This window comes from Gorilla gorilla, chromosome 5 (assembly GCF_029281585.2).
Source record: "Gorilla gorilla gorilla isolate KB3781 chromosome 5, NHGRI_mGorGor1-v2.1_pri, whole genome shotgun sequence".
Classification (NCBI taxonomy): Eukaryota; Metazoa; Chordata; class Mammalia; order Primates; family Hominidae; genus Gorilla; species Gorilla gorilla.
In genome coordinates, this window is record NC_073229.2 from 87,861,000 (window position 1) to 87,887,864 (window position 26,865).

General features: G+C 38.4%; 1 protein-coding gene across 1 annotated transcript in view; it reads left to right on the forward strand.

Moving 5' to 3' along the window:
* The first annotated feature begins 236 nt into the window (after window positions 1-236).
* LOC115933063 (protein eyes shut homolog) overlaps window positions 237-26,865 on the forward strand; it is a 300,672-nt gene continuing 274,043 nt past the window's right edge. The window contains exon 1 of the mRNA XM_055389787.2: window positions 237-351. The gene's annotated coding sequence lies outside the window, so the exon portion shown is untranslated. The remainder of the gene's footprint in view (window positions 352-26,865) is intronic.

A 26,865-nucleotide genomic window follows, 5' to 3' on the forward strand; every position in this document is an offset into this window, starting at 1 on the left:
TATGTCAATTGCTTTCAAAGACTTTGTTACAGCTATACTGCCCATTTTGAAAGTTAATTACCATCTTATTTCTCTCAGTAATTACTCAGGCAATAAATGTAGGACTATAGCTAAAGGCAGGATACTGGCTAATCTGAAAGGAGGGGGTTATATCCCTCCATAAGATGTGGGAGAGCTTAGGGATGATGAGAAGAAACTGAAAGATAAAATAATTTTTCTTATTTCTTTTTTTCCAGCTTTGTGCCTCACTCTTCTCTTACACCCGGGGAGTCAAGTCTGGATCTTCTGCTCCATATTTATTTAGCAAATAAAACACTGATCTCAAACAGCAACGGAACCTGTGTACTTGAGGTAAGGATAAGAGTCCTGAGGAAAAAACAGGTTCTGTGTTTTTATAATCTTGCCTCATTCCCTGCTTTCCATGGCAATTTTTGCTTCCTTATTCAGAATCTTTCACCATTCATTAACATCCTACTCTAGAGAATTTCAGGTTTTATCGTTTTTGGCTCTACTAAATGGTTCCTACCTCTTAAATTCACTTTAGATCCACTAAAAGTGTGCTGAAATATCTCAGTTTTTGTAGTCACAATTCTATGGGTTTTCACATTGTTGGTGTTACTTTGTCATAACATTATTTGGGCCTTGGAAAGAGAAAGAGATGCATTTAAATAATCCATTATTAAATGCATCTCTTTCTCTTTCAAGATGAAAGGGTTGAATAATTTTTTTTGAGTTAATGGATAAACATATACAGGTTCTTATTCTTCTAGAAGTGACCCTTTATTACTTCCCTAATAACTTTTCTTATTTTTTCAGACTGGAAAATTCTTCCTGAAACTTGACTTAATAGAGTTCTATTCTCTTCCTTTCTCTACTCCTACTGACAACTAGTTTTAAATGTAGTATTTTCTCATATTGATATTATCTTATCATACATTCTCAGCTTTTTTCTTCTCTGTATTTTATTATGAGCTTATTTGCTTTTTCTCTTAGATTTGGCAACTAAGAGGATATCGTTCTGAAGTGGCTTGCTATCTGCTTGTTCTAGTATCCTGCCAATCTCCATTTCAATCATGTTACTATTTGTTTTGTCTGAACTTTTTTCTACAGAGCAGCTAGGAGAATATAGAGCATGGTAATTAAGAGGGTATTGTGTGACTTCACAATTTCTAAATTAAAATCTTGGCAACACTGCTGTCTTGAGTTCCTCAGGGTGTTGCTTTTCCAGCTGGAAACCTCTGTGGCCAGTGGCGCGTTTGCCTGAGTTTTGCTTGGGCCCACTGGCTCGTTCTGCCCAGTCAGCCTGCCAGGCTGTGCTTGGCTTGCACCACCGGCTAGGATCCCACGCCGGCCAAGGGTAAGCCAGGCACGGAGTGGCAAGGGATATGTGAGAAAGTGAGCGTGGGGTCCACCCACTGCGCACAGCCAGGCATGCTGGCTGCTGCAGTGCGGTGGGCAGCTCCAGGCACCGGCACAGGTGCGGGCTCTGTGTAAGGCTGTGGCTGGATCAGATGTACCACAAGCAGCTTCCACTGTGGGCACCTGTGTCTGGATGAGGGGACTGCGGTGGCACCCAGAAGCTTCGAGACGCCAGGAACCACAGAGCCCCAAAGAGGATGTCACGGCCCTGGCTCGGGGAGCCCTTAGGTCTGGCGTCCCCAAAGGGCCTCTTCAGCTCTTCTCTCCTTTTCATCGCCCACAGCATGGCGATCGGGGGGAGTTTCAGCCCTGTTTGTGTTACAGCTGTTTCATTCCCACCATTCAGTTGGTCTTGACTTCTTGTCCTGCCTCTTAAAAAAATGAGGTATGCGGACAACTGGAGGGTGAGCAAGGTGGAGAGGAGCTTTATTGAGCAACAGAACAGCTCAGAGGAGACCCCTAGTGGATCGCTCCTTTCTGCAGACAGGTCATCCTTATCACTCCAGGAGACCTGAAGTGGGTAGTTCCTTCTCACAGCTGGTAGTCCCGACATATGTCCGAGTCTGGCTGAGTCCAGGGTTTCAGTGGGCTCAGAAGGGAGGAAATATGCGCTTATTTGTCCATGGGCTGTTATTGGCAGGCCCGAAAAAAAGCACCGTAAGTTCTCACTCTGCGTAGTGGACTCCAGCTGGATCTGACAACCCGGCCCCCAGGCTTCAGGCCATCCCTGCCTTGAAGGTGGGGTTTCACCTGGGATGCACCCCTTTCCACCCAAGGGCCTGTCTGCCTCTTGCCACCATCAACATGCTGTCCCCAGTGCCCAGGCTGTTTGTGTTGAGGGGTGCTGCAGGCCCATGCTGAGCTGCTCTCACCACCCACCCCGCCCGCCAGCCTCCCTCCTGTGCTTGTTGGTGCCCAAAGTCTGGAGGAGGCTGAGGCAGCAGGGAGCTGGTGTGTCAGCGCTGTCCTGAGTGCCCGCACACTTGGTAGAGTTGCAACAGTGCCCAGGCTTGGTCACAACTTTGCTCCATGCCAGAGTGGGTGCTGGAAGTGGGGAGAGGCCAGGGAGCAGGAGCAGGTACTTTCAAGCCTGCAATGGCAAGGAGCTTCCTGGGCCCCCAAGAGTGCAGTGATGCTGGAGTCCAGAGCCACAGCTGGGTGGCTGCAGCTGTGCCAGGGAGCACGGGCTTCTGCCTCATCAACTAAGTAGGGGTCTGGGCTCTCGCCTCCTCCTGGCTCCCACCAGCTCTGCAGAACATGCAACCCTGTCCATGTCTCACGCTGTGCAACCAGCATCCTTGCAGCAGCTGCTCCACACTGGTCGTCACTTCTATCACTAGTTACTAGCAATGTGACTAATGCCAATTATTTTAAATATAATAAATTTGAGTTTTTTCCTTTTTTCTGTGGAGGAAATAACTCATTAATGTGAGGATTAAATGAGAAAATGCATATTAAATTCTTCACTAGAAACTTACTAAAAAATCTGTGGGCTCTCTACAAATAAAACAAACAAAATTTCTGCCTTTATCGTTTTTAAATTAAATTCAGGAAGACATATAGTAAATAATAAATAAATGTGACCAAGTGTGTTGGCTCATGCCTTTAAGCTTAGCCTTTAATCTTAGACGCAGAGGTGGAGGATCGCTTGAGCCCAGGACTTAAAGACCAGCCTGCACAACATAGGGGGACGCCATCGCTACAAAATTGTTTTAAAAAACAACATATCCAACTGTGGTGGTGTAAACTGGTAGTCCCAGCTATTCAGGAGGCTGAGGTGGGAGGATTGCTTGAGGCTGGGAGGTTGAGGCTGCATTGATGAGCTGTGATGACACCACTGCACTGCAGCCTGGGTGACACAATTGAGATCCTGCCTCAAAAATAACTAAATAAATAAAAGTAAAGTATATAGTGTCATAGAAGACATGAGTTAAGGAGAAAAAGCAAATACTTAAGAGTAGTGTATATTATAATACATAAATTATATATCATAATAAAACGTTAATGATAGAAATAAACAAAGAATGGAAGATTAGAGAATATAGGAAGTACTAATGGGAAAGAGAAGTGGATAATCTTTTATGCTTTTATTTATTTTTATTTTTATTTTCCTCACTCTTGCTGTCATCTTAAGGGAAGTGGTTAATTGTTGGCTGTTTTATACAGAATAGTCAAGGAAGAGCTCACTGAGGTAATCAAATTTGAGCAGAAATTTGCAAGAGAAGAGATATCCATGTAGCTAGTTGGGTGAAGAGCAATGCAAACAAAGAGAATAACCAGAGTAGACTTCCAGGCAGGAGAATGCTTGGCATGTTCAGGAAGACAAGCAAGCAAAAAAGTGTAGCCAGAGGACAATGAATCAAAGAGGCTATAATATGAATTGAGGTCATGGAAATAACAAGATAGGGTTGGGGAAGAAGTGGGACTGACTGCAAAGCATTTTGTAGGTTGTTGTCAAAGATTTTGGCTTCTGTTTAAGAAAGACAGCAAATCATTGAAAAATTTTGAGCAGAGAAAAGACCTTGTCTTCTTTTCAGTTTTACTGGGTCATTCTGACTGAGGTATAGAGAATAGACCAAATAAGACAAGAGTAGAAGGATAATTGCTTCATCAGTTCTTCCTGCCCGCTGCATAAATAAAGACCATGGCATTGCACTAAAGAAAAGTTTAATTGACACAAGGCCTGCCACACTACACAGAAGATGGGGTTGTTACTCAGATCAATCTCATCTCAGGCTTTTAGGTTAGCAGTTTTTCAAAGACAGTTTGAGGGAAGGGATGGGGTGGCCAGGTAATGGGTACTTGCTGCTGATTGGTTCAGGCAGAGATGAAATTGTAGGAGGGCACAGCTATCCTCTTAAGCTGAGTTGCTTCCATGTGGAGCCATAGGAGCAATCAGGTCCAGGTGTCAGACAGGCAAAAAACCTGAACAAATATTTCAAAAGGGCAATATACTATAGTGATGTTGCATATCTTGTGATCAGACCACACCTTAGCTCTTCCCCCTAGCCTGATAATGTTTCATTAGATTTACAAAGGTGGTTGAGTTTTGGGGGAGGCCTATTATCATTTAAAACTAAATTTTATATTGAATGGGTGCTGTGGCTCATGCCTGTAATCCTTGTACTTTGGGAGGCCAAGGTGGGAGGATTGCTTGAATCCAGGAGTTTGATACAAGCCTGGGCAATATAGGGAGACCTCATCTCTATAAAAATAACAAAATAAGATAAAAGTCATATAAACTAAATGTCTCTCAAAGTTAGCTTAGCCTAAGCTCAGGAATGTTGAAGGGAAAGGCAAGATGGGGCGGGGTGGTTAAATCAGATCTCTTTTACTGTCATAATTTTCTCCCTGATATAATTTGTAAAGGTAGTTTTAAACCCTGCTTTGGGTTCCATAGCACCTTACTCTTAAGGTGTTGGCTATAGAGATGGGAAAAGGCTGATGATCACTCTAGCTTCTTCCTGTTGACAAGAGGCATAGTTGTGGGGTTGAGATGGGTTATGCACAAGGGAAATAAAAATAAAACCACTTTGCAGTTATCTGCATCTACTCATGGGGTTCCCAGTTAGTGTTCCTAGGCTTATGTGACAAAGATGTTGATATCCTCACCAACGGTTTTAGCACAGCACTTAAATGAACTGCAGACTAGTCCTGAAACTAGATCAGTTCAGTTAAACAGCTGTTTCCAATATGAGGAGATGGCATCTCAGGTGGTCTAGGCTTCTGTCTGTGATGAAGGCAAATTGATTTTTAATAAGAGGCATTTCTATAGAGACAGAAGAAAAATGAAGTTTAATGTTGGGCACAATTTATCCAGATGTTAGACTCAAAGAACTTTTAGTTATAGAAGAGGAAGGCACTGGCAATCTGACATATTCTTCTCACCTGTATAACAAGGACTAAGCTTCAGCTTGCAGGGCCTCAGGAAATATTTTGATGGGGTTACGACTAGGTTTGCTAAAAATATGGAATGTAGATGACAGAGAGAAATCAAGGATGACTCCACAGTTGTTGGCTCAAGCGTTGAAACATTAAATTGCTATTAACTGGAATGGGGAAATCTTCAAGAGGATCAGGTTTTGCAGAAGTCAAGTTTGAAATACGGATAAACTTCCATGTAGAGTTGCTGAGTAGCTAGCTGAATAGATGACTGGCCTTGTGATAGAATTAAGATTAATCATCACATAAACACTGTATATTCATGAGGTTATATAAGATCGCTAAGGGAGTGGGTGTAGATAAAGGAGTAAAATGCTGAATCCTAAAGTGATTCAATATTTAGTGGCCTTAACATGGAAGCTAACACTATTGTTATGACTCAGTAAATGATAGGACATTCGAATGAATCCAGTATAATTTTTTAAAATTATAATCAAGTAACACTACTAACAGTGTATTTAATATGTAGAGAATTCTTTATAGATCCACGAAGTCCAGGGCTGAAGAGGTTGCTCAGAAATGTAATTAGGCACCCTAACTCTGTTTTCTTTCTATGCGTCCTCATTTGTCCATATGTTTGTCTCTTCATGTATACAAAGTAACGACTGCAATCCCAGGTGTTGTTCACAATACAGGTTGGAAGAAGCAAATATAGGAAAGGGACAAAGTAAAGAAGAGCCAAGCCAGTCAAGTCTGCTTATTTTAAAAACATTTCCTGGAAAGATTACCTAGAGATTTCTGTAGTTTCTGAAAGAATAGCTGCAAGAGTCTGGAAGTATACTTTAGCTTTTCATATTCTCTAGCAGGGGTCAGCACACATTCAAGGCAAAGGCCAAAGAGCACTGAAGACTTTGGGACCATGTGACCTTTCTCCCAACTACTTACCTTTGCCATTGCAGCGGGAAAACAGCCATAGACAATATGTAAATGAATGACTGTGGTTGTGTTTTAATAAACTTTATTTACAAAAGTAGGACGGACTCCAATTTGATCTGTGGGCTTTAGTTTGCTGACCCCTGCTCTATAAAAGTGTGAGAAATTGGAAAAGGGCCAGTTTGTGGCTTTGAGGGTAGGTATTTCATAATTATAGTAGATGTATTCTAGGCAGCTACTATTAAGCAACACTGATTATCTCAGTAAACTGTAGAGGGAGAAGCACTGAATAATGGACAGCTTCACCACTTAATACCAGTGTGAACTTGGGCAAGTCACTTATCCTTCCAATGCCAAGTTTTCTCATCTATAAAACAGAGACATTAAAACCTACCTCGCCTACCTCTACAGATTAGTGGGAGAATTAAACGAAATAATGTGAAATAAAATGAAAATGCTTTGAAAACTCTCTGGTATTCACAAGTATGTGGTACTTCAGACTTGGCACAAAATGCATTCTGTAAAATACATTGAGCTTTTCTTTCCTCTTTTTTACAATGTCTTTTCATATAATTACAAAATGAAATATAGCACACTGCAAGAAGGTAAAGTGTTACCATTGTAGCCTAACCCTTCTTAGACAAGTGGTGAGAGCAAAGTGAACTCAGATGTGAATTACTAGAAGATCTAAGTGAGAAAGCATTAGATATACAAAAGTCAAAAAATAAATCTTATGATAGATAGTTCAGAGAAAACACAACCCTAACAATGCAATGATTACGTTGTGGTAGCAAGAAAAATACTTTATATAGTATCTTTATATGAGCCAACCTTTTTGACTTCTCATTTACTATTAAAAATACTATTTAATAAATTTCTGTAGATAGACATATTTGCTGTGTAACATTGAGGCTTTTATTTTATTAATTACATAAGCTACACGGAACACAGATTCAAGGGCCCTCAGTTATGGTCCTCAATTTATCCCTATTTACTAGTATCCTCTGAAATTCAGGGAAAATTATTTAACTTACTTGGGACTCAATTTCTTCACCTATGGAACATGGAAGTTAAACTAGGTATCATAAGATAATCTTCTAGTTTTTCAATTCTTTGTTTCTACTTGAGAAAATATAACTTACCTAGTGGTATATATTACGTTCTTATAGTCATCCGAGTAGCATAATAAGTTATTAAGGAATAACTAATACATTTATAACACTGTTCAGAATGCATATTTCTTCTGCTCAAAAACCACACAAACAGCAACACTGAACTTTCAATGGAAAATGAGGATAGTAGTTGATATGCTAACCTGTAGCATAAAATGAAATTTGGAATATGATAGAGCATGAATAATAACATGCTCACCCGCACCAAGGGAGCTCTTTATACTATAGGAATAAAAAGAAAATTTGTATTTTTATCTTTATAGAGTTAGTGAGTATAAGTGCGGATTTCTTACATGCATACGTTGTCTGGTGGTGGAGTCCAGGCTCAGAAAGATTTTATTAGACATTGATTTTGAATTTTATTTGAGTATTTACACTTCCAAAATGCATTAACTTGTCAAGTGGAAATCAGGAACATTCATCTGTCTACTGATGAACGAGCAGAGAAAATCTGGTACCTATAAAGCATCCAGATAAGAATATAAGTACAAAGCATGCAGTTGGTTTGCATTCAGCATTGTAACAGGCACTTTCATAAACTCCTCATGAGCTCATTTTGCCTACTTTTTATTGGTTCTGTCCATAGAACTTTCAGGATTTTTTTTGGTTTTTGGCAGTTAAAAGTGTTAGGCTCTGTGGCAAGTCTGAATCCCACTTCTGTTACATTAACAATTGTGTTACCTAAGACATATTGTTTACCATAATCTTTCTGTCACTAAATTTCCTCATATATAAACTAGGAGAAGTTGTAAGAGAATTAGAGTGATGTGAGAACTAAAGAGTGTCTGCCACATTGTAAATATTCAGTGACTTTAGCCACTAACTGAATTATAACCTTTCTTTCCATTCATTATTCTCTTTTATGCTTGGGAACTCTAACATCCATAATAATGGACTTTCTAAAATTTGGCCTCACAGTTCCTGGAACACCTACTAGTAAATTTTACTTATACTCTACTCGAATTATCCATAGGCACATTAGAACTGCTGACACAATCTTATTTGCATGTTAAAAAATGTATTCTCCCTCTATGGAAAGAAGACTTGCAGATTATGAACATGAAAGAGAAAAATCAATTATAAGTCTGTTATAGTAAATCAGAGTAGAGATGACAGCATTTGCGCTTGTTCAGTCATAATGAAGTTGTAGAGAAACAGAGATCAGACTAGATTTTTCAAGTAAAACTCACCTCCCACTTGCCCCAAAGAGGGAAAACAACACAGGATTTTTTTTTTTTTTCATTCATGTTAGGTGTCCATTATAGCCCATCTGGTGTATATGCCATCCTCATTCAAGGACCAAAGCTAATATTACTTTTCACAGTAGCTGGAGGAAATAACACACTGGAGGATATCATAGTGGATTAAGTACTTTGGTCCAGAAATGATGTGCATTCTTCCACCCCACCTCACGGACTGAAATTCACCACCCAGCCCCATCCTCCAGACATAATTCAGGAAGTGCAACTACCTTGTGTCCAGAAGGTGGGCTGGAGAATGAGGATATTTTTCAACAGCACAAATAATGGTCACATCTGTCTTCATTGTCACCAAAAACTTGGTTGATCCTCTTTTTTACAGGGGTCTCCCATTAATCACAGTAATTTATTCCTGCGAATTAGAGGTTTATGTGTGAAAATGCTAACAAGTAGTCTATTTCTTAATAATTTAAATGAAAAATATTCCTAATGAGTTACACATCAGTCAAATATTTACAACCAGTATATTACTTTTTAAAATGCATTAAAGAATACACATTATGAACTATTGCCTAAGTATATAAATTGCTTACATCTTTGGTTCTTAACTACCAAACAATTAATATGGTTGTTAACAAGCAGTTCTTTTGCATTCAATAAGTTTTCTTCCATTGATACAGCTTTTCTCAATAATTTTTATACAAATTTCTTTATTGTTTGGAGGACTTGTTTTACTATTTTAGACAAGTACTATAGAAATATAAAAAGTAATGTGGCAAAATGTTCAACACAAGTACAAAGTCACAGAGAATATTTTAACTGACAATGACACTGTGATGTGCTTCATATAAAAATGATATTTCTTTTGTTGATACTCTGCAAGTTTTCAAAATATCTGCATATGATTTAGAAGTTCTGTCAAATGTATTTGTTATGCAACCTGAGACTTTCACATATACCGTTTTTGCTAAAATATTGCTATTGAGTTTTTGAAATTTTTTTAGATATTGGTCAAAATATTTACATTGAGAAATATGTAAGTTCTACTAAGTTTGGATAGAAAAAGCAGAAAAATGCTCTATTAAGAAAATATTAATGGAGAAGATGTTCCATAAGATGTAACTGTTTACTTCTCCTGTTTCTCCTGTTTCCCCAGGCGGGGGGAACACAAAGTCCCAAGCAATCTTAGTATCTAACTAAAATCCATGAATCTAGGTAATGTGATAGTCTCTAAATGAAGTCTGGATGTGATTCCTATTGACCTAAGTGTCAATGATCCCCTTTCCCCTACCAAATATTACATAGTGAAGCAGACACAAGACAACCACAGTGACCATTTTGACATGGGAAGAACAGGAGATATAATGGTCATTGGTCAACAGCAATTCTGAAATCCAGCTGTGTGGAATTTATGAGGTGCTTTTACACTGGAAGTGTATTCCTTGATTAGACCCTAATTTCACTTCCTAGGATTAGCAATCCAGTTCTGTACCTTGTTCTCCATCATCCATGGGATTGACCTTTGGGAGTTCTCTAACTTTCTATTATCCTTCTTGTCTTCACTTAAAGAGGGAATTTGAGAATTTGTCTTTTCTGGAGGCTGTGCAGGATTTTTTTATAGGCTTGTTTTACATCTTTAGAATATTGAGGTCATTTTATTTTTTAGTCCAGAGAGGTGGATTACTTAGTGGAATTATAGCCTCAAAAGGTTCATTGCCCATTGCCCTATGCACAAGACAAATCAATACACCAAGGCATCAGGTTGCAGCAGAGAAGGAGGTTTAATTGTAGGGCCACCAAACAAAGAGACAGGAGGAAACCTGAAGGCTGTCTTCTCGAGGAGTTTGAGGGTAGGGTTTTTAAAGGTTTTGGAGTGGACTGATGTGTGGAGATTGTTGATTAGTTGAAGAGTGCAGGGTGCAGTCATGAGACAGGGAGAAGAAGAAACTGCATTCTCACACTGATTTAGTTCTCATGTGGGGTTTTCAGGTTGGCATCAGCTGTTCTGCTGGAATTCAGGATTCTTAAAAGTCTTATGATTCTAACTTCAGATATCCTACCTAGAAGAACAATGGACATGCAAATGGTCGATATCTAGTGACTTTGACTTTGGTTACAAGGAAGTGAATCAAATTGCAGCCTGACTAATGCATACTTGTAACTATATTTCTGTCCAGAATTCTTGTTAACCCTGTGATGAGAGCTTCAGAATAACCCCCTTAAAGACTCAAGTCTTTTGTGTGTGTGTGATAACTTCTGGTTATAAAACATACTGTTGTTTTAATGATATGACTCTCCCTTTAGGTTTAATTTTGGGTACCTTGATCCTGCCAGGAATCTGTAGAACAGCCTCACCTTCAGTCTCATTTCCTTGCACTATTTGTTCAACTGAAAGGATTGACTGAGCATCATCTTAAACTACTGTATAGTTTTAAGAGTGAGTGTGATAGTCATACACTTGACTTTACTGTGAATCTGAGTTTTGATTGACCTTTGCTGATCAAATCATTTCTCAATTTTGCTTTTTAATGTTTGTGGTTAAAAATGTGTTTCAACCCTACACACCCCTAAAATTCTAAACAATGCCATCATATTTTTGCATGAAAACCATTGAATTATTTTCCAAGCTCATCTCTTTCCTATAGTACTGTGTCTGGAATTGGTGGGTTCTTGGTCTCACTGACTTCAAGAATGAAGTCGCGGACCCTTGCGGTGAGTGTTACAGCTCTTAAGGTGGCGCATCTGGAGTCTGTCCCTTCTGATGTTCAGATGTGTTCGGAGTTTCTTCTTTCTGGTGGGTTCGTGGTCTCGCTGGCTCAGGAGTGAAGCTGCAGACCTTCGCGGTGAGTGTTACAGCTCTTAAGGTAGCGCGTCTGGAGTTGTTCGTTCCTCCCGGTGGGCTCCTGGTCTTGCTGGGCTCAGGAGTGAAGCTGCAGATCTTCGCGGTGAGTGTTACAGCTCATAAAAGCAGCGTGGACCCGAAGAGTGAGCAGTAGCAAGATTTATTGCACAGAGTGAAAGAACAAAGCTTCCACACTGTGGAAGGGGACCCCAGCGGGTTGCCAATGCTGGCCCGGGCAGCCTGCTTTTATTCTCTTATCTGGCCCCACCCACATCCTGCTGATTGGTAGAGCCGAGCGGCCTGTTTTGTCAGGGTGCTGATTGGTGCGTTTACAATCCCTGAGCTAGATACAAAGGTTCTCCACATCCTCATTAGATTAGTTAGATACAGAGTTTAGACACACAGGTTCTCCAAGGCCCCACCAGAGCAGCTAGATACAGAGTGTCGATTGGTGCACTCACAAACCTTGAGCTAAACACAGGGTGCTGATTGGTGTATTTACAATCCCTGAGCTAGACATAAAGGTTCTCCAAGGCCCCACCAGAGCAGCTAGATACAGAGTGTCCACTGGTGCACTCACAAACCTTGAGCTAGACACAGGGTGCTGATTGGTGTGTTTACAATCCCTCAGCTAGACATAAAGGTTCTCCAAGGCCCCACCAGAGCAGCTAGATACAGAGTGTCCACTGGTGCACTCACAAACCTTGAGCTAGACACAGGGTGCTGATTGGTGTGTTTACAATCCCTGAGCTAGATATAAAGACTCTCCACTTCCCCACCAGACTCAGGAGCCCAGCTGGCTTCACCTAGTGGATCCCGCACCGGGGCTGCAGGTGGAGCTGCCTGCCAGTCCTGCGCCATGGGCTCGCATTCCTCAGCCCTTGGGTGGTCGATGGGACTGGGCGCCGTGGAGCAGGGGGTGGTGCTCGCTGGGAAGGCTCTGGCCGCACAGGAGCCCACGGAGTGGGTGGGAGGCTCAGGCATGGCGGGCTGCAGGTCCCGAGCCCTGCCCCGCGGGAAGGCAGCTAAGGCTCGGTGAGAAATCGAGCACAGCACCGGTGGGCTGGCACTGCTGGGGGACCCAGTACACCCTCCGCAGCCACTGGCCCGGGTGCTAAATCCCTCATTGCCAGGTGCCAGCAGGGCTGGCCAGCTGCTCCGAGTGCGGGGCCACCAAGACCACGCCCACCCGGAACTCCAGCTGACCCGGAACTCCAGCTGGCCCGCAAGCGCCGCAGGCAGCCCCGGTTCCTGCTCGCGCCTCTCCCTCCACACCTCCCTGCAAGCTGAGGGAGTGGGCTCCAGCCTTGGCCAGCCCAGAAAGGGACTCCCACAGTGCAGCGGCTGCCGAAGGGCTCCTCAAGTGCCGCCAAAGTGGGAGCCCAGGCAGAGGAGGCGCCGAGAGCGAGCGAGGGATGTGAGGACTGCCAGCACGCTGTCACCTCTCAGTACCATTACAAATGCAACCATCACAAATTCTCTTTGTTAAACTTGTTCAAATTTTGACCTAAAGCTACAAGTTCACTGGGATATTTTCTCTCTTTCATGGTATCACAAGTGACAGTTTTATGTTTCACTCTTGCATAATACAAATTGCCATTCTTACAGCCTCCAGTAAGAGTTCCCTTGCTGTTTACTGCCCAGACTTAAAGTAAATACTGTGCATTTTATTGTCATTGTTACAGTAGCACCAATTTCAGGTAATCAATATTTATATGAAGATAAACTGGGAAAGGAAAGAGATGAAAGAGAGAAAGAAAGAAAGGGCAGAGAGAGAAAGAAAGGCAGGCTGAAAGAAGGAAAGAAAGAAAGAAAAGAAAACCTGAAATATATTGGTTTTTAACAAGACGGTTTTGTGTGTGTGTGTGTGTGTTTTTTTTTTTACATAATATGCCCATTTCCATTGAGCCGGGGACTCTCTGTTCTTATGAGTCCATACAATACATAAAACAGTGCCGAGCACACACATAGTCAATATGTATCTACTATTACTATTATTATCATTATTAATTACAACTTTGAGGCTGGGATATTTGTTACTATCTTTGAATTTGTTATTTGTTATTTTGTAAATTAGTCATTCCTCACTTTTGACCTCTTTCCTGGTCTGTATTCTAATCTACTCCTTATTCGGGTCCATGGCTTGTTTTAGGTATACAAATACAATTGATTTCAATGGTCAGAGGAGCTTTAATTAAAAAATTAGGGTTTGTTTAAAATAGATTCAATTATACAGGGAGTGGATTAAGGTTTAGTTTATTCATTGTATCTATCCGTGTATAGACTCTCACCCTTATCAGAGGGATCATGTGAGTTCCACAGTACATCATCTAGGCTTTTGGACATTCTAGACTTCCCAGTGATATGAGATTACTAAATGCATATAGAAGATAACAACAACAACAAGAAAACAAAGACTATGATCTTGGCCTTAGAACTCAAGCACACTCTAGGTAGTGGCTAAATATGGCAAGGTCTGAGCCAGAAATGAATTTGATGAACTGTGTGACTTGATGAACTACAAATACAAGAACCAAATAATCACTGTGAGATTTTAGACCTCAAAAATCTCCCAGGACTGGATAGTCTAAGTGCTTTGTATCATCGTCTAGGAGGTTCAAAACGTGTATAGGAGATGATATTTGTGGAACCTCTTAGGGACTAAGAGACTACACATCACTACACAGGCTTCAGTGATTTAGATCATGATTGCTACCTGGAAGCTTCTATCTGGAAGCTACATTTGAAAAATCTGCAATTAAAGGAAGGGAAGGAATAATTTCAGAACATCCACAGGAAAGTTCAGTAAAGGTAAAATAGTTTTGGTAACTGAAAAATATTACATTTGCAAATGATTATTGCGATGTAGAATTCCAAGAGCAATTTTAGATAGACAATTGTTACATTTAACTTCAGGGACTACATTAAGAACCTTTTCTTGAGAAATTTGCCTTGCTTAATGGCTTTCGAGCTAAATGGAAATCATTGTCACTGTAATTTCAAATATAAAACAAAATAGTTAGATGCAAGTTTTCAATTTGCATATAAGCAATTGTGTTTAATTTTCAGAAACTTAAACTCGTTAAATTTCATTTATTCAGTAAACATAAAAATAGAAAACATGTATGTTATAATTATATGAGACTATTTCACCTCTTTTTGCCTAAAATATGTGGTATTATATTGACATTTTCACACCAGAACTTTCCTTTTGTTAACTGAGGCAAGTCACAAAATTAACATGTTTTTGTTGTTCATACTGGAAAGATTTAAAAGTAAGCAAATGAAAGCTGGATAAATTTGTAATTGTCTGAAACCTCCATTATGCCTGCATTAGTTTTCTGTTGCTATAACAAATTGCCACAACCTTAGTGAAATAAAACAACACAAATAGATTATCTCACAGTTTCAAGAGGTCAGAATTTGGTGATTTCAGCTAGTTTCTCTGCTCCAAGTCTCCCCAGGAAGAAGTTGAAATGTTGACAGAGTACCATGGCTTTTCGGGGAATATAAGATAATCTGTTTCCTTGCTCTCTCAGATTGCTGGCAGAATTCAGTGCATTTTGATTTTGAGATTGAGGTCTCTGTTTTCCTTCTGACAATTGGCTTGAGGTCTTCTCAGCCTCTAGAGGCAGCCCACTTTCCCTGTATAACAGCCCCCTTCCTCTAGGTTGAAATTTTCTCAGCTTTGAATTTCTCCCCTCCCTCCCTTTTCCAGAGCATCTGTATTATTCAGGGCTCACTAGAGGAACAACATTAATAGGATAGATGTGTATATAAAGGGGAGTTTATTAAGGAGAATTGACTCACACGATCACAAGGTGACGTCTCACAGTAGGCCGTCTGAAAGCTGAGGAGCAAGGAAGCCAGTCCAAGTCCCAAAATCTGAAAAGTAGGGAAGCCAACAGTGCAATCTTTAGTCTCTGGCCAAAGGCCCAAGAGCCCCTGACATACAGTAGTGTAAGTCCAAAAGGTCCAAAGCTGAAGAACTTGCAGTTCGGTGTTCAAGAGCAGGAACCATCCAGCACAGAAGAAAAATGAAGGCGGGAAGACTCAGTGGGTCTGCTCTTCCACCTTCTCCTGCCTGCTTTATTCTAGCTGCTCTGGCAGCTGATAGATGATGCCCACCCAGATTGAGGGTGGGTCTGCCTCTCCCTGTGCACACTAACTCAAATGTTAATCTCCTTTGGCAACACCCTCACAAACACACCCAGGAACAATACTTTGCATCCTTCGATCCAATCAAGCTGACACTCAATATTAACCATCACAGCATCTTTCTGAATTCAGCTGAAAAAAGGCTCTCCTCCTTTAAGGACTAGAGTGATTAGACTGAAACTGTCTAATCCAGGATAGTCTCCTCATCATACCCTTCATCACCTCTGCAAAGTTTCTTTTAGCATGTAAGCTGACATAGTCATAGGTGCAATATCAAGGGATTGAAGATTAAGGGGGCAAAACTGCCAACCACAATACTAAGTCATTTTAAAATACAGGGTTTAATGTAAACATAATATTCCCATACTGATATCTATCAGGGGAACTTTAATTGCTTTTGTATAAGTTTGAGATTTCTATATAGCCACTACGTGTGTCTCTTCTATGCCTAATATTATTTTAGAAAATATTTTCTCAAATTCTTGAACTGTAATATGAGATACTGAATTAAGTTGTAATGTTTACTTTAATTGCTGTTTGAGAATATCTGCCTGTCTGCCTATCTATCTATCCATCCATCTATCATATACTTACCTGTAGTTAATTATTTAGGAATAGGATGCATTAATTCCTGAAAGCAGAACATTCTTCCATGTGATTACTCCCTTGCTTCCCACTCAACATGAGCCTATGTTCAAGAAAGGTGAGTTATGCTAGGTTATACAAGAGAGACAGAGAAAATACCAATTCTCTTCTGTCTCACTTTATTCCAACAGTAAACACTATGCACCATTTATGACTCATTCGATGTCTACTGCATGTTAGACATCATCTAAGAAATGTACATACATTACTTTTAATTCACAAAATAATTCCATGTTTATTTAACAATGATTCATATGTACATACTGAAGACTCTGAACTGAACTGATTAAATGGCAAATGCAGGCTAACCTATTATCACTTCAATTATTTTTTCAAAAAGTTTTTACTGAATACCTATTATGTATTAAACTTTCCCCTAGGCACAATACTGTACTAAAAATTTGTAAGTGTAAATTAATAAAAATTATTTATCTCAGCTGTCCTTTAAAGATAAATTTATTTACTATAAACAATTGTTAAAAATTACCCAAATTATTTTGAGCTGAAGGCACCTGAAATATCTGCATTAAATTTTAATGTAGTTCATTTCAAGGGATAAACATTCATTTTATATAAGTGGTTTAAAAATTAAGGCAAATGATTTTAAAATAATAATATATCTGCAAAATGTTTTTCATGTTGGTTCCTCCTGGATGATGACTTTGCTGTCCTACGAAAAATAGAGATTGAGAAAATTACAACCAAGTCTTTGGAGGTTATCCAGCAGGACATTGTACATCAACTGCATCAGCTGTGTGCCCAGAGCTCAGACTCTTTCTTTCCTCCCAATTCTGTAATTAGAAGTAAGGTCTACTGCTTGCCTGGCCATATCTCAAATTAAGGTATTAAAAAGGAGAATCGCCAAGCGCAGAGGCCCAGGCCTACAATCTCAGTACTTTGGGAGTCTGAGGTGGGAGAATCACATGAGCCCAGAATTTTGAGACCAGCCTGGGCAACATAGACAGATCTCAGCTGTACGAATAATTTGAAAACTAGTCGGGTGGTGTTATGCATGCTTATAGTTCCAGCTACTTGGGAGGGTGAAGGTGAGAGGACCACCGGACCCAGGAGGTTGAGGCTGCAGTGAGCTGTAGCTGCCCCACTGCACTCCTGCCTGGGTGACAGAGAGATACTGCTTCAAAACCAGAAAAAAAAAAAGAAAGATTATTCCTATATAGTAAGAGATATTCATTAAAAATGTGGTCTTACTCTTGATTAACTCAAGAAATGCAACAATCTTAACAATGATAGTCTGCTTGGAAGTACATTTTTCTCCAATGCAATAATCCAAACCAGGTGTCCTAAATATTTATTCTTATTATTCCAAGGAAAAATAATTTTAACAGCACCATGCCATAAAACTGTTGTATAGATCTTAAATAAGAAAAAATATGCAAATTACTTACCATAATTGAATAATGTGTAAAAGAATGTAGCTACTACTATTATTTTAATAAAAATAATATTACAATAATAATGGAAAACATGTCTAAGGAAAATTTGATTAATAGCAGAAGTAATTTTGAAATCTCTAAATCAGAAAATTTATAAAAAGTTGATGTATTTCAAGGTAATTTAAGTTGGTGCTCTAACTTATGGCTAACCTGATACAGAGCAACTGTTTTCAGTGTAGCCTGTAGAAATAAAGAAGAAAAATATAAAGTTCAAATTTCTCATCTCCAAAGGTTCTCCTCTGTGTCTAAACTGTATGAAGAAAACAATGGATTAACCAACTGGGGAGAAGAGCCCCAGAGAGAATCAGCTGAGAAGGACAAACGATTCAGTCTCATTCTGGTCTCCATTTAGATATCCCTTTATTGCTGACATAAACTGGAAAAGTTGTTCAGTTAAATTTATAGGCATCTCTGCCTTGTGCTTGGAGACTTGGGAACTGCTTATTTTTAGTTTTGTTTAGTTTTATTATTTTTTCTATAATGTGCCACAATATTTGCCACAAGGAAAGATTAGTGAAAGCATAAAACCACAGCTTTATAAACACATGTTAATTAACTCACTTAACTTCTCTTCATTGAATGCTATGATTATCTGTATTTGGTGATTCATCATATTAGAACTCAGTAAAAGAGACACATCAAGGAAACATTTAAAAATAAAAATTATACTTTACAGACAAGCAAATGCTGAGAGATTTTGTTACCACCAGGCCTGCCCTAAAAGAGCTCCTGAAGGAAGCACTAAACATGGAAAGGAACAACCGATACCAGCCGCTGCAAAATCATGCCAAAATGTAAAGACCATCGAGACTAGGAAGAAACTGCATGAACTAACAAGCAAAATAACCAGCTAACATCATAATGACAGGATCAAATTCACACATAACAATATTAACTTTAAACGTAAATGGACTAAATGCTCCAATTAAAAGACACAGACTGGCAAATTGGATAAAGAGTCAAGACCCATCAGTGTGCTGTATTCAGGAAACCCATCTCACGTGCAGAGACACACATAGGCTCAAAATAAAAGGATGGAGGAAGATCGACCAAGCAAATGGAAAACAAAAAAAGGCAGGGGTTGCAATCCTAGTCTCTGATAAAACAGACTTTAAACCAACAAAGATCAAAAGAGACAAAGAAGGCCATTACATAATGGTAAAGGGATCAATTCAACAAGAAGAGCTAACTCTCCTAAATATATATGCACCCAATACAGGAGCACCCAGTTTCATAAAGCAAGTCCTGAGTGACCTACAAAGAGACTTAGACTCCCACACATTAGTGGTAGGAGACTTTAACACCCCACTGTCAACATTAGACAGATCAACGAGACAGAAAGTCAACAAGGATACCCAGGAATTGAACTCAGCTCTGCACCAAGCAGACCTAATAGACATCTACAAAACTCTCCACCTCAAATCAACAGAATATACATTTTTTTCAGCACCACACCACACCTATTCCAAAATTGACCACATAGTTGGAAGTAAAGCTTTCCTCAGCAAATGTAAAAGAACAGAAACGACAACAACCTGTCTCTCAGACCACAGTGCAATCAAACTAGAACTCAGGATTAAGAAACTCACTCAAAACCGCTCAACTACATGGAAACTGAACAACCTGCTCCTGAATGACTACTGGGTACATAACGAAATGAAGGCAGAAATAAAGATGTTCTTTGAAACCAATGAGAACAAAGAAAGACACAACATACCAGAATCTCTGGGACGCATTCAAAGCAGTGTGTAGAGGGAAATTTATAGCACTAAATGCCCACAAGAGAAAGCAGGAAAGATCCAAAATTGACACCCTAACATCACAATTAAAAGAACTAGAAAAGCAAGAGCAAACACATTCAAAAGCTAGCAGAAGGCAAGAAATAACTAAAATCAGAGCAGAACTGAATGAAATAGAGACACAAAAACCCTTCAAAAAATTAACGAATCCAGGAGCTGGTTTTTTGAAAGGATCAACAAAATCGATAGACCGCTAGCAAGACTAATGAAGAAAAAAAGAGAAGAATCAAATAGACGCAATAAAAAATGATAAAGGGGATATCACCACCGATCCCACAGAAATACAAACTACCATCAGAGAATACTACAAACACCTCTATGCAAATAAACTAGAAAATCTAGAAGAAATGGATGAATTCCTCGACACATACACCCTCCCAAGACTAAACCAGGAAGAAGCCGAATCTCTGAATAGACCAATATCAGGATCTGAAATTGCAGCAATAAGCAATAGCTTACCAACCAAAAAGAGTCCAGGACCAGATGGATTCACAGCCGATTTCTACCAGAGGTACAAGGAGGAACTGGTACCATTCCTTCTGAAACTATTCCAATCAATAGAAAAAGAGGGAATCCTCCCTAACTCATTTTATGAGGCCAGCATCATCTTGATACCAAAGCCGGGCAGAGACACAACCAAAAAAGGGAATTTTAGACCAATGTCCTTGATGAACATTGATGCAAAAATCCTCAATAAAATACTGGCAAACCGAATCCAGCAGCACATCAAAAAGCTTATCCACCATGATCAAGTGGGCTTCATCCGTGGGATGCAAGGCTGGTTCAATATACGCAAATCAATATATGTAATCCAGCATATAAACAGAACCAAAGACAAAAACCACATGATTATCTCAATAGATGCAGAAAAAGCCTTTGACAAAATTCAACAACCCTTCATGCTAAAAACTCTCAATAAATTAGGTATTGATGGGACGTATTTCAAAATAATAAGAGCTATCTATGACAAACCCACAGCCAATATCATACTGAATGGGCAAAAACTGGAAGCATTCCCTTTGAAAACTGGCACAAGACAGGGATGCCCTCTCTTACCACTCCTATTCAACATAGTGTTGGAAATTCTGGCCAGGGCAATTAGGCAGGAGAAGGAAATAAAGGGTATTCAATTAGGAAAAGAGGAAGTCAAATTGTCCCTGTTTGCAGACAACATGATTGTATATCTAGAAAACCCCATTTTCTCAGCCCAAAATCTCCTAAAGCTGATAAGCAACTTCAGCAAAGTCTCAGGATACAAAATCAATGTACAAAAATCACAAGCATTCTTATACACCAATAACAGACAAACAGAGAGCCAAATCATGACTGAACTCCCATTCACAATTGCTTCAAAGAGAATAAAATACCTAGGAATCCAACTTACAAGGGATGTGAAGGACCTCTTCAAGGAGAACTACAAACCACTGCTCAATGAAATAAAAGAGGATACAAACAAATGGAAGAACATTCCATGCTCATGGGTAGGAAGAATCAATATCGTGAAAATGGCCATACTGCCCAAGGTAATTTGCAGATTCAATGCCATCCCCATCAAGCTACCAATGACTTTCTTCACAGAATTGGAAAAAACTACTTTAAACTTCATATGGAACCAAAAAAGAGCCCGCATTGCCAAGTCAATCCTAAGCCAAAAGAACAAAGCTGGAGGCATCACACTACCTGACTTCAAACTATACTACAAGGCTACAGTAACCAAAACAGCATGGTACTGGTACCAAAACAGAGATATAGATCAATGGAACAGAACAGAGCCCTCAGAAATAACGCCGCATATCTACAGCTATCTGATCTTTGACAAACCTGAGAAAAACAAGCAATGGGGAAAGGATTCCCTATTTAATAAATGGTGCTGGGGAAACTGGCTAGTCATATGGAGAAAGCTGAAACTGGATCCTTTCCTTACACCTTATATAAAAATCAATTCAAGATGGATTAAAGACTTAAATGATAGACCTAAAGCCATAAAAACCCTAGAAGAAAACCTAGGCATTACCATTCAGGACATAGGCATGGGCAAGGACTTCATGTCTAAAACACCAAAAGCAATGGCAACCAAAGCCAAAATTGACAAATGGGATCTAATTAAACTAAAGAGCTTCTGCACAGCAAAAGAAACTACCATCAGAGTGAACAGGCAACCTACAAAATGGGAGAAAATTTTCACAACCTACTCATCTGACAAAGGGCTAATATCCAGAATCTACAATGAACTCAAACAAATATACAAGAAAAAAACAAACAGCCCCATCAAAAAGTGGGCAAAGGACATGAACAGACACTTCTCAAAAGAAGACATTTATGCAGCCAAAAAACCCATGAAAAAATGCTCACAATCACTGGCCATCAGAGAAATGCAAATCAAAACCACAATGTGATACCATCTCACACCAGTTAGAATGGCAATCATTAAAAAGTCAGGAGACAACCGGTGCTGGAGAGGATGTGGAGAAATAGGAACACTTTTACACTGTAGGTGGGACTGTAAAGTAGTTCAACCATTGTGGAAGTCAGTGTGGTGATTCCTCAGGGATCTAGAACTAGAAATACCATTTGACCCAGCCATCCCATTACTGGGTATATACCCAAAGGACTATAAATCATGCTGCTATAAACACACATGCACATGTATGTTTATTGCCTCATTATTCACAATAGCAAAGACTTGGAACCAACCCAAATGTCCAATAATGATAGATTGGATTAAGAAAACGTCGCACATATACACCATGGAATACTATGCAGCCATAAAAAATGATGAGTTCATGTCCTTTGTAGGGACATGGATGAAGCTGGAAACCATCATTCTCAGCAAACTATTGCAAGTGCAAAATCCAAACACCGCATATTCTCACTCATAGGTGGAAATTGAACAATGAGAACACATGGACACAGGAAGGGGAACATCACACTCTGGGGACTGTTGTGGTGTGGGGGGAGGGGGGAGGGATAGCACTGGGAGATATACCTAATGCTAGATGACGAGTTAGTGGGTGCAGCGCACCAGCATGGCACATGTATACATCTGTAACTAACCTGCACATTGTGCACATGTACCCTAAAACTTAAAGTATAATAATAATGCATTAAAAAATATTATAAATAATACCATATGAACTTATTTTGCTATTTTTATATAATTTTAATTCAGGTGTCATTAAACATTTACCAATATACCTTGCTAATTTTATATAATTTTAATTCAGGTATCATTAAACATTTACCAATAGATATGTGATAGAATAGTTTTTGAAGTCGTAACAAGTGAGTTTCTTTTTCTCTATTAATTTGAATTCTGACTGTCACTAGTAAACTAGATATTTTAAGTCCGTCATAAGTAAATCAATAGCTTCGTTCACAGGCTCTTGTTATATTGTCAACCTGCTGAATTAATATCAAATATAGATCAGAGGTGAAACAATATTTTTTTCTCCAAGTCAACATTTCTTAGTTATACATAGGTTTCTAACACTCTTGATGTTTAATGAATATCTGCAGAAACAAGCACATTAAAGTTATTTAAAATCACCTGAACTAAAGATCAAAGAAAGTATAAAAATATTTCTCCTTTTCCATAAAAATCCATGTCCTAATGTTAGAAATCATTTGTTGTAACTGCATATGATGTTTAATTTTTATTTGTTTTAATGTTTATACACAAGTTCAATACTTAATTCGTATAAATAAGTCAGGGAAATAATAACATTTTTAAAAGCTTCAATATATTAGTCATAGTGATCAGTCACCAATTGAATTAAAAATATTGAGCTAAGATATATACGTATTTATTTTTTCTTAGTTTTATTAGAAAATAAAGGCTTACTTTTTTTTTTTTTTGAGACAGAGTCTCACTCTGTCACCAGGCTGGAGTGCAGTGGCGTTATCTCCGCTCACTGCAACCTTGACTTCCCGGGTTCAAGCTATTCTCCTGCCTCAGCCTTCCGAGTAGCTAGGAGTACAGGCACGTGCCACCACACCCAGCTAATTTTTGTATTTTTAGTAGACACGGGGTTTCACCGTTTTGGCCAGGATGGTCTCAATCTCTTGACCTCGTGATCCACCCACCTCGGCCTCCCAAAGTGCTAGGATTACAGGTGTGATCCACTGCACCCGGCCTAAAGATTTACTTCTTAAAACATATAGGAAAATAATGCCATATTAAATTCTCTGGTTCAATAAAATTAGTCTTAAAATTGGTCTAACTTGTGGGTTTATTGTTTGAAGCAAACAAGGTTGATTAACACATTAATTGTCTTAAACAGTGATTTGATTATTTGCAAGAGTAATGAATTTCTAGAGAGTGAACAAATAATTTTGAGTGAATTAAAACAAACTCAGAAGACTTAAACACAAGAATTAGTGAAGAAACTCACAGAGCAGAAACATTTTATATGACTATTAACACTAGAAAAATGTCATTACATCAGAATAAATGAGTAAAACATGTAGAATAAAAGCTGGCTTTAAAAATTGGATATCAGCCTTCCATTATACTAAAATATATAATTTAATAAAATTAATTACTTAAAACTGAAAAACTGTAAGAGTAAATGTTTAATACTTGATGCTAATGCATTAACATGTTCTTCTAACTCTTGATACAATTTTGTGTCAAGAAGTTCACATCAAATTAATTTGTGTTCATACTATTTGGTAATTTTTTTTTCTTTTTTTTTCTTTTTTGAGATGGAGTCTCGCTCTGTCGCCTAGGCTGGAGTGCAGTGGTGCGATCTCAGCTCACTGCATGCTCTGCCTCCTGGCCTCACGCCATTCTCTCGCCTCAGTCTCCCAAGTAGCTGGGACTGCAGGCGCCTGCCACCACGACCAGCTAATTTTTTATATTTTTAGTAGAGACAGGGTTTCACCGTGTTAGCCAGGTTGACTTTGATCTCCTGACCTCATGATCTGCCCGCCTTGGCCTCCCAAAGTGCTGGGATTACAGGCGTGAGCCACCGCACCTGGCTGAGAACTTTTTTTGCTAAGTAACCACATCTGAGAAGTATTCGTGTAGAAGCCCTGGGGGAAAACATACTTTAAAAATCAAATATATATATCTGGTCTCAAGAAAACATAATATTTAAAAAATTAAAAATCATATTATCCAAAAGACAGTAAAAATGTGGCACAGTAAACATCATTTAGCTTTGTGTCTACATAGATAATATATAGAGTACATATATATGTACTAAATATATATATTTATATATACACACACACATGTATATATATATAAATAAAATGAACTCGGTTTTGAATATTCGGATAACTGGGATGAATTATTTCCTCAGAGTATTCATTTAAATTGGCCAATGCTCATTTAATACCCACTACTTGCCAGTCTTGTTCAAAAGATGAAAACTGCAAAGTACCCTAAACTTTGTCTCAAGCAAGGTATTGATCAATAGTAATGTAGATGTAAAATTAAAAATGAAAGGACAAAGTAATTTGCAAAGTATTTTAAAATAATTATTCGAATTCAATTAACCTACTTGCAGACAAGTTACTAAGCAACATTTTTCAGATTTTTGAAATAGCAAACACGATGATTGAATTTCGCTTTTTGGTATGTTCTAGAAAGTTTTGTTTGATTCCGCACAGTGTAGCAGTAAGCTAGTGGTTTTGAATAGATAATGAACAATGAGAACATACCTCTCATCTTTTGCAAGGACTAGCCTTTGTAGTGTGTATACATGCACACACAAACATGCATGTATATGTTTATGTCTATAATCTTTATTGATAATCTTTAAAGATTACTACAGAATATGCATAGATTGTATTTGAATATTTACAGATTTTATTTAAAAGGTGGGCATATAAATGCAGGCTGAGAAGTATTTCATTAACCGTTTTGCCTCTAGAGGATTTAAGAATAATGACAAATAAAAAACAAATACTGTCATTTATTTGCTGTAATTGATGCAACCACTTTCTCTATCTAATAATATAAATGTTTTTCTTGCCAAGTAGAGTAAACCTCATGTAGATCCATTTTAAGTATACCTAGTTCATTTTTATGCATTTTATAACAAATGTACATTTTGTGGAGACAACTGGTCATCTATGGGGAACATGGTTTATTGTACTTTCTTCTGAGTCATGACATTCATTGGACTACATCCAACATATATATAATTTTTTAATACAAGATATTCTGGATCCTTTCACAGGCATAGATATTGCTAGGTGGCGAACTTTTCTGGAGATATCCATAGATATTACCATTTTTACCAAATATATGGACATTAAATGAATTAAAGCTTTGACCCCAGACAACAAGATTCTTTAATTAGGGTGTAATTGTTAACTAATCCTGTGTATTTTGGTGAAGTACAGTGTAGCAAGAGTAATTTTTATATTGTAGTCTAAATTTTCAGCATCTTACCATCTGTTTGGGGGTCCATATCTCCAAAAACACTCATAATGTGCATTTATATAGACTTCAGATTTAGTTATGAAATGTGTAGTTATTATCTGTGAAATAATATAAACCTAAAGATAATTGAAAATGAAATAAGTAAAATTTAAATACACGTCGTATTGTATATCCCATGTGCCTGGCACTTTGTGAATAATTAGATTTTGTACTAATCATGGACACCATGTAGCCTGTAGTAACTAAATTGCTTTTTTTTCAGTTGTTTAAGAAAAGTATGCAAAAGTTTCCAACTTTATTAATTTAGGCTCTTTTATTTCATAATCTAAATAAATATTTTTACCTAATAACCATAAACCATCCATATGAAAAACAGAAGAAAATTAGGTTTGAAGTTATCAAAGTAGGAAATCATATTACAAATGAAAACATATTTGTAAACATGTGAAGACCGAGGTAGTGTGTTTTTAATCACTTTATCATAACTCATCATAATTGAAAAAAGTCAATACTCAGTTAAACGAATTGCCTGGATCCTTACCTTCTGTTGTACACATGGCTTACATTCAAGACAAAGTTATCTGCTAACTTTTAGTACCTGTAAAAACTACCGTAAATCATGTAAACGCATTTACTTGTGTACATATTTAAATAAATTCTGTTTGGCTGGCATCAGATCATGTATTTGAATTGCTGCTAATGCTCACACACAGAATATTTCAGGGTTCATTTCTTTCTTTCTTTTCCACTTAAAAATGATCTTACCCAGTGTACCAGACTGAAAATTATAGTTCGAATTCAGATTTCCCACACTGCAGATGTTTTTCCTTTTTATGTTTATAATTACTATGATGAACAGTGAATTATTGACAAGATTGCTTGAAGAATATTCATAGAAAGGATTCAACTAGGTCTCTCACCTTATCCATAGAGAAGTCACCACCATATTAAATAATAAAATTAATTTA